Genomic DNA, 9,667 nt, shown 5'->3' with positions numbered 1-9,667 from the left:
ATTTGCAACTTATCTTAAAGATCAGTCTTTTTTTTTTTTTTTTTTTTTTTTTGCTTTTTAGGGCCACACTCACAGCATATGGAAGTTCCTGAGCTAGGGGTCCAATCGTAACCATAGCCGCTGGGCTACATCACAGCCACAGCAACTTAGGATCCAAGCCCCATCTGTGATCTATACCACAGCTCATGGCAACACCAGATCCTTAACCCACTGAGTGAGGCCAGGGATTGAACCCGCATTCTCATGGATCCTAGTAAGATTTGTTAATCGCTGAGCTGTGAAGGGAACTCCAGATCAGTTGTATTTTTACTAATGTTATTTTCTATGAATATATACTCTGGCCTGTGACCATACTGCTTCAAGCTAAAAATCTCATCACATTTTGTAAAGTTAACAAAATTGAACCAGGTAAATATGGATGAGATATTCTAATGAAAACAAAACAAAACAAAACAATTAGACCCAGGATAGGAACGTGTGTGGTTGAAGGTTTGTTACCTAAGTACATATGTCGTGTTACACATGAATTCAATTTCCCTGAAGATAAAGATTAATTGTAGAAAGCGTTGATACTTCACCGTGGTTGAACAAAATAATTTATAAATATTTTGTATCAGGTCCTGGGAAATAGACTGGTTTGATGTGATACAACTAGGACCTGCTTCTAAGGAGTCATTTAGAATTGTTATTATTATCTTGAGGAAAATAATGAGGAGGTGTTGCACAGGCAGGAGGAAAGAACAGGGTAGTTCAGTCAACAGTCATGTCACCTATCTATCCCTTCATCCTTTCACTTCCTAACATTGATTCAAATTAATCAAATATTTATTGAGCACTTACTATGTGCTGTGCTACATAAGTAGCTTTCAAATTATACCAGTAAACCAGACAAATGGACTCTAACCACAAGAGAGGTAGTTTGGTGAAGTGAATTTTTTTTTTTATAATTTTTTTTATTTTCCCACTGTACAGCAAGGGGGTCAGGTTATCCTTACATGTATACATTACAATTACATTTTTTCCCCCACCCTTTCTTCTGTTGCAACATGAGTATCCAGACAAAGTTCTCAATGCTATTCAGCAGGATCTCCTTGTAAATCTATTCTAAGTTGTGTCTGATAAGCCCAAGCTCCCGATCCCTCCCACTCCCTCCCCCTTCCCATCAGGCAGCCACAAGTCTCTTCTCCAAGTCCATGATTTTCTTTTCTGAGGAGATGTTCATTTGTGCTGGATATTAGATTCCAGTTATAAGTGATACCATATGGTATTTGTCTTTGTCTTTCTGGCTCATTTCACTCAGGATGAGATTCTCTAGTTCCATCCATGTTGCTGCAAATGGCATTATGTCATTCTTTTTTATGGCTGAGTAGTATTCCATTGTGTATATACACCACATCTTCCGAATCCAATCATCTGTTGATGGACATTTGGGTTGTTTCCATGTCCTGGCTATTGTGAATAATGCTGCAATGAACATGCGGGTGCATGTGTCTCTTTTAAGTAGAGTTTTGTCCGGATAGATGCCCAAGAGTGGGATTGTGGGGTCCTATGGAAGTTCTATGTATTGATTTCTAAGGTATCTCCAAACTGTTCTCCATAGTGGCTGTACCAGTTTACATCCCCACCAACAGTGCAGGAGGAATTTTTTTTTTCATTTACTGAGTAATATAATTAGGCATAAACATGTCAAGGTTACAAGAGTTGTTCCAATCACAACATGATCACAATCTATGTCTAGAGGTGTGAGAACTAGAATCTCTTAGGATTTTGGTTGTCAAATTTTTGGTATGTTGGAAGAAAACTGTAACCTAACCCAGGTCTACCAATCAGAATGGGAAGGGTTAGGGACGGGCAGTACAGATGGAAGAGGTGATTTTACCTGAAGATTCTGATGTACTGTGTGTTAAGCACTGCTCTATTTGGGGGCAATAGTAAGAGCTGGGGAGATATATTTTTTCCAGCTATAAAGGCTAAATTTCCTGGTGTGGCCGCAATAGGAGAGGAAAGGGAGTAAATTGGGAGAGTGATAAAATGGGATTAAAGGCAAATATACAATGGGTGCTTGTTTAACCAGGGAACAGAGGAGAAAATAATACAGCTATAAATTCCTCCTAAGAAGCTATGCCTATAGATAAGAAGAAGTTATTAAACCTCATCCTGTGACTGGTTCTTCTCTCCTGACAATTGCTTGGAAGCTGAGGTGGTTTGGGTCTACCTAAAATGAGGTGTTCCTGATGGGTGTAATTCATGTGAAAAAAAAAAATTGGAAGGGTGAGGTTTCGGCAGATCACTCATCACTACAGCATCTTTACCATGTCAGTGATAGCTCTCAAGTGTGTTTAGGGAGTTTGAACTATGGCAGTGGTAAGAGGGCCCTTTAGTTGGGGACTATAGCCAGTGCCATGTGCTAGGGTCACAGATCTGGTTTGAATTTCAGTTCTAACATTATGTAACTATGTGACTTTGGTGAAAGTTACTTAATGTCACTAAGTCCCAGTCTCCTCATCAAAAAGAAAAGAAAAAAAGAACTAGGATCTGGAAAAATAAACTAATTTTTCTAAAGCACTTGGAACGAAGTAAATGGTAATTCTCTTTAGGCTTCTCTCTTTTCCATTAACAATAAAGTGTATTCTTATGTTACTGTTATGCAAAAGTTAGCCAAATAAATTATTGATGAATGATTACACTCTTTGTGTTTACATGCTTTACTGACTAGTGTATACAAATATAGACACACTCCTTGTTGGCTAACAGGTAATAGAGACATATAATTCAAGTACCTTGAAAGTGGCTGTATTTGACTATAGCTGAAAAGTGTCCTTTGGCAGAGTAGGTAACATCAGTTTGTAAATCATCAAAGAACAGATCAGGATAAAATGTTCAATGAGATTTTCCTGACATTATCATATAGATTACAACATAAAGAAAAGTTTGAATATATCTGAGGAAGTGTTTCAGGATTTACATAATGAATTAAAATAAAAAGGCAGACTTTGGTCTGAATACTTTAACCAACATTCATCCATAGCAAAGTCAATGGTCTTCAGTGAGCTCCATCTGCATTGAAGGGATCTGATCTGTCTTGTTAATGGCATTATCCATGGAAAAATATCTAAAAATTGAGAAATAACAGAATGTTCTCAACCTTGAAGGGAAGATAAATAGAAGGAGTACATTTATTCAAATATCTCTAAATGGTCTAAGATCTCAGACTTTTAGGTAGACTGTGTAGGTAGGTCATTTGGTCAGATTGTGGAAAAACTAAATTGGGTCATCACATCACTAAATACTTTCTTTTAAAATTGCCTCTCTTCCAAAATACCCAAGGAGTGGCCATATGAAACTCTCTCAATTCCCATTGTAGATCTCCGAAATAAGCTCTTTCCATCCCAGCTACATCTTTTCTAATCCTCCAGACCTGTCAAAATTTATCTAACTTATAAGCTAAATTTAACCATAGGTTTTATGTCAACCAAAAATTGAAGTTGCTGATATCATCCTATAGGGTGTGCATTTGACCATCTTATGCAGGGCTAACCAGTGCAGGAACTTCTGACCATGGGGACCTACATTTCTGCAGATCAATGTTTCTAATGCCCCTTATAATGCACAACCACCTTCTCATAATATGTAGAGCTATACCTAGACTTGAGATAGGACATGAGTCAAATAACCTGTTTGCTGTTGTTGTTGTTTATGGAGTAGGTGGCCAGGAGTGGTCTCTTCGCTGGTTATGTGCTTTCTTTGGTAAAGTGGTTCCTCTACCATGAGAACAGGGATTACTTTGCCTGGATGGAGGATAAGTTGGCTTACATAGACACATGAAATGGTTGCACCTCAGATTGAGAAAGGAGTAGTATCAGTCAAATGATTTCAAGGAACCTGAAAGGAAAACCAGAATTAGCGATACTCAAAGTTCATTTATGACTGACCTATCTAATAGGTCCAAATATCAGTAGAAGCGTCTCTCAACAAAAGAAAACATATAGGCCTGAAGAAATGTGGATATAGGAGGTAAGAACAGTAAGAACCTTCTTAGAAGAGTCCATGGGATTGGCTTCACTGAGTATGTCTGTTCTTGATTTAGGGTGTGATTACCAAGTCACAGGGTAGGGCATCACATGAGTTATCTCTTTCAGTTCCATGAATCATTTTATTGGTGATCTAAAGGTTATAGCCAGTGCCTAAAAGAAAATTAACATGCTCTTGAAGCTCACCAAGCAGATATATAATTTTTCACATTCAGTTTTCTGAAATTGTGCTATGTTGGTGAGAAACACTCTAAACACTAAATTCATAAATAAATTTGCATAGCTTATTTTAACATTCTTACATTCCTAACACGTGTATAGAAACTTGCCTTTAAACTTGGGAGATAATTTTTTATAAGGATTGAATTACTTAATATTATCTGAGCCATGACTTGCTATATATTCATGTGTACTATATATAGTATATATACTCTATATACTCATGTATGCTATTGCACTTTTTTATTAATAGACCTGCCAAATGATTAAGTTGAATTCTGCAGCAAGATGTTCAGTATTTTGAAAGGGATGCATTGTTTATAATCTTAATATCCACAAAGCACCAAAATTAGTTCTTTTTATAACATGTATTCAATATGCATTTGCTTTCAATGCCATGTGCTCATTTGATATTTGTCGCAAAGAGCCAGTACTTAACTTATGACTACTGAGTGAATGCCCAGAAATGGCAGGAACTTGGGTTCAAAACCTGCCTCTGGCATTAATATTAATCGATGAACTCTTGTCCATTTATAAAAATAATATGGCCCCTCATGTAATTAATGTACTTTTAATTAGTTCAATAAATAGATTTTTAACTGAATTCCATTTGTTCTTTCATTAAAAAAAATGGTGAGCAATATCTACATAGCAAAAATGAAACTTATAATGAAAATACACATTTTCGGCCAGTAGCATTCATACTCTGCCCCTTTGTGAATGGCTCTCTTCAGCCTCCAGAATACAGTTTGGTCTTCACCTCTGGTATTTGAGGACCACCCTTACAATCTATGCAAACTTAACTCGCCTACTCCCTAATCTATATGCTCAATCTAGTCATCATGGAATGCTTAGCATTCTTTAAACAGGCATGTTTACTTCCATTGTCATATCATCAATCACATAGAAATATGGTGCACTGGAATAGTACTGACTTTAAAGCAACATGGATCAGTTTCAAGGTGTGTCACATGTTTTATAAACAAGGTTGATGAATATTGACTTTCAGGTTGTGGTGAAGATCAGAGATAAGATAAAATATGTCTGCCATAGGGTATGAACAAAACTTAACCTGATAAATGCACATCTATGTATGAGGACAATAAGGTAGGAAATAAGGTAGGAAATAAAGTCATATCCAGATAATTTAGGTAAGTGGCTACCTAAGCTAAAGGAAAGAACCACAGATACACATCTTCTCCTTCCTTTTTTCTCATACACATTTCTTTCCAACTCAACTCAAATCTCAAATCTTCTAAACCCAATGGTTTGAATCATGCATTCTTATATTGATTTGCATTGCCCTAACTATCAAAGTCAAACAAAAGCTCAAAAATGCTGGAAGGCTCAGCTTAAACTTCTTTTTAAAGTGTTGACAAGAAAGACAATCCAAAAGAAACACTTGGGTATTCCATGAACCTAATTCACATGCTTTCTATAAAAAATTGGAGTTAATCAAACTGTATAAATCTGGAAAACAAAAGGAAAAAGGTGAAAAGAAAAATCTTATTTTGAGACCTTGATAATTTTAATTCCATGTATCTAGCACCTAGTATTTGTCACATTGGCCTTTATTTCCTGTTGCTTAGTTTCAGACCTTCAATTTCTTGAATAAAGTAGGAAGATTGTGGTCTGATCAATTGTAGCAGAGCAGAGAAGAATTCTAAGGTAACTTTCAGGTAAGTTAAAGCAAGAAATAAAAAGCAAAACTCTCCAAAGTATATAACTCTCTAAATAAAGCATTTTTAGGATCTGACTTCTCTAGGTGATGCCCCCAATTCCCAACCAGATTGTGTATAGAGACCTGTCGTGAGCACAGGAATTCTAAAGAAGAAAATGAGAGTGCATAACTCCTGACCTCCACCTCATCCTCTTCCATTTTAAAGATGGGACTGAGGCTCCTCAAATAGACTCTGGCCCAGATGAGAAAGAACAATCAATGTCCCCACTACAAGAGGTTCTTCTGAGGTTAATCTTACTAGTTATTGAAAGCTACCCAGGACAATGGCTATTCACTCTTTTCTTAAGAGAGAAAGGACTCCAAAGCTTACCATCATCTTGGGAAAAAAACTGTGGTCACTCACTTCAATTTCACTTCTACCAAACTTCAGGGAGGCAGTGTGGTACAAAGAAAAGCAAGCTGGCAAACAAACAAAAAAAATGTAAGACAATCAAAGTCTCACAATTGGAACACCTACTGGCAAAATGATGATCGGTCATGTCACCCAGATATCTTGCTTTCTTTACTGTCACTTCAGCTTTTCCCCTATTTTATTCACTTTTTCAATGTTTTAATAAACAACTAAATACCTAAAATTCATCAATTGCTTTACTTTTTCATCCACAATCCAGATATTTATGTGAATAGGCCCTAATTAACAACTACAACAGGACTAAAAATATCAGTTTATTGCACATTATGGATTTTACTATTTCTTATTTTAATGGCCTCTTGCATCTGGTGAATGGAACAGATTTTATAAAGGGAAAGAAAGAAAACCCAGGCAGACACATGTCTGTGATCAGAGGCATTTAAAATGGGCATAATTCCGGTCCCATCCTTTAAGAGAGGAGAGTATTGTCCTCCTCATCAGCAGGGCATTTGGCTGTGAAGCTGAAGAGAGGAATATTTAATTACTATCAGCAAACAGAAACCTAGTGAAGAGTATTTGTGTCAGTTAGATGCCAATGAAATTAAGCCTTTCCGAGAAGGAGAGGATCGATTTAATTTTTTTCACTTTCTCCAGATTTTTGCTATGACAGAATGACATACTCTTCATTCAGTCACTCAAGCAAAAGAATGACTGACGATCCAGTGAAGGTCAAATAGCTTTCCAGACAGCTGATGCTGTTTCAGACCGACTTAACCCTCATCAACAAAATGACTGGACCAAAAGTTTGGCTCTGAAGACCTTAAGGGCTACCTTTCCAGAGACAACCTGCACTTACTTTCTCTGTCCCCAAAATATACCCTTAAAGAGAACTTTCCAGTGGGTGGTTTTACTTCCTCACAAGGTCCCGCCCTTCCCTTTGTGAGCAGTTGAAACATCTTGTGACTTTCATTCTACTTTGCTGGAGCTTTCCTGGTCTCGCACCATTGTTGGTCTCCGGCTTTATTTCTCATCAATGTCAGCGCGCCCCAGGGAATTAGTTTTTCTTTTTCCCTGAATGAACAAATGCTTTCCCTAAATGAAATCTGGAAATATGTGGCCTTTCAACCAAAGTCAGGAGGGAAGACTCTCCAGTAGGTGCGAACATTTACATAAAACAAAATCTCAAAAAGACTAGTGAGTCCTTCAATTCTGAGCTCTATTAGCAACCCAGAAGAGATTCTTGCCTCTGACCTCAGATTCTTTAAACTGTACATTTTCCAATATAGCTTCACATTCTCAAGAGGCACACTGAAGGAATAAGTCAGGGAGGATTTTATCAAATACCATGTAGTGTTAAAAAACCTGACAAAGGCCAATAGACAGGTGAATGTAGATCTTCTCATTTTTGGGTATATAATCCTAGACATTATTAGTGGAAGTTAGTGGGTTCTTGAAGTTTTATTTTTGTTGTCTTGAAACGTCCTCTGCCAGCCAGCCTGCCTCAGCACAAATCCCACTTGGCTATTTAGCCCCCTAGCACCCTCTCTAGACTCTCCTCTATCAGCCTCTTGAAAGATATAGTTTCTATTTTTACTCTCCTGTTTCTGGATCTTTCCACTTTAAAAATATGAAGAATTAGTGGATTCTTTTTAAATGTCTAAGGTAAAGCACAGTAATTAATATGTGTTTTGAAATTTCCCACACATTAACTCATTCAAGATTCTGCTCTATTAAAGAACACATGTAATAATTGATATATAATTCTTTTTTTTTAAGAAGTGCTGAGTGGGTCACATTATTTATATAGCTTCACCCTATAAGTCACTGATAAACCAACAATGTGGGTAAAGCTTCCTAACTCCTTGGGTGGGATTTATTCTACAATGTGTTGATGATGCCTCTCTATTTCCAAGTCTGTTAAGTATGATTGATTGGAGAAGTCACTCTTCAAGTAAGCTGTTATTAACTCTAGTTATACTCAACACTAAGATGAGGAATATGGGCCCCACTGAAGGAGAAAGGAATTCAAGAAGTTTACAACAGGTGTGTTCCACAAAAGCTGCCAGTGGCAGACGTTTTGTAATTTAGTAAATAATAATTCTACCACTTAAAAAATAATGCAGGATTTAATAACTGATATTACCAAATAACTTCAATTTCCGTACAAATTTGGAATTGACATTACAATATGTCCTTGAATGGAAGAACATATTAGGTTTAAAAGATGATCATGTCTGTTGATTTGGGTTTTGGCAAATGTGCTACATATATGAATAAATCTGGAGTGCCATACTGCCTTTGACTGTAGCCACAGAGTCTAGTCAGTGACCTTATGGCTTTTCAGGTAGACCTGACATGGTAGGTACAAGCACAGTTGTGTAGTTTAGTAACAGTGTTACTGTAATCATATTATTTAATCACCGTCAGCTTTTTTCACACTTGTAAAATAAGGAAATGAAAATATGTATGTAGTAGAAGAATTAGGTAAAATAATTTACATACTGGAATCATTGTGTAATAAATTATTGAGGAGTTTCCACTGTGGCTCAATAGGTTAAGAACCTGATACAGTGTCTGTGAGGATGCCTGTTCAATCCCTGGCCTCACTAAGTGGGTTAAGGATCCATCATTGATGTAAGCTGTGGCATAGGTCACAGATGGGGCTAGGATCTAGTGTTGCTATGGCTGTGGCATAGACCTGCAGCTGCAGCTCCTAGCCTGGGAACTTCCATAAGCCACAGGTGGAGTCATAAAAAGAAAAAAAAAAAAAAAAAGAAAAAAGCTATCCCTCCCCTCCCACCTGCAAAAGGGCCTAAAAACAAAACAAAACGAAGCACTTGATAGTGTTATAGTACTGTTTTATGTTCTCTGTGCATTCTCCCCTTTTCCACTAAGACAAAGAAGGTGGCACAGATAAGAAATATTGACACCATTATCATGAGTGAATAGGCTTTTTCTAGACTTGCCTTTGGATACACACCTTGATTGTGAATCTTCCACCAATTGACTCAAATCATGAGCCACTCAGTTTATTGATTATGCACCCCATTGCCCCATGATAAAAAATAGTTGAGAATGTGAAGTAATGAACCTAAGTAATGTGTTGAGTCAGGGGAAAATGTACTGTATTTTCCAAGTGAAATCAGTCTAAAATAATTTTTATTTTTAAAAACACAAAAATTACAAAAAAATGGGGCCTTGTTTGTTGGAACCGCAAAAGTAGGTTTTAATCAGGGACTGAAATGAAAAAGATGTCCTGATTTTAGTTGCTATCAAGTACCTGAGACCTATTTAAATACGAGAACTCTGAGTTTTGTCTCCCCC

Source organism: Sus scrofa, chromosome 6 (assembly GCF_000003025.6).
Source record: "Sus scrofa isolate TJ Tabasco breed Duroc chromosome 6, Sscrofa11.1, whole genome shotgun sequence".
NCBI lineage: Eukaryota > Metazoa > Chordata > Mammalia > Artiodactyla > Suidae > Sus > Sus scrofa.
This window is presented reverse-complemented; position numbering follows the sequence as displayed.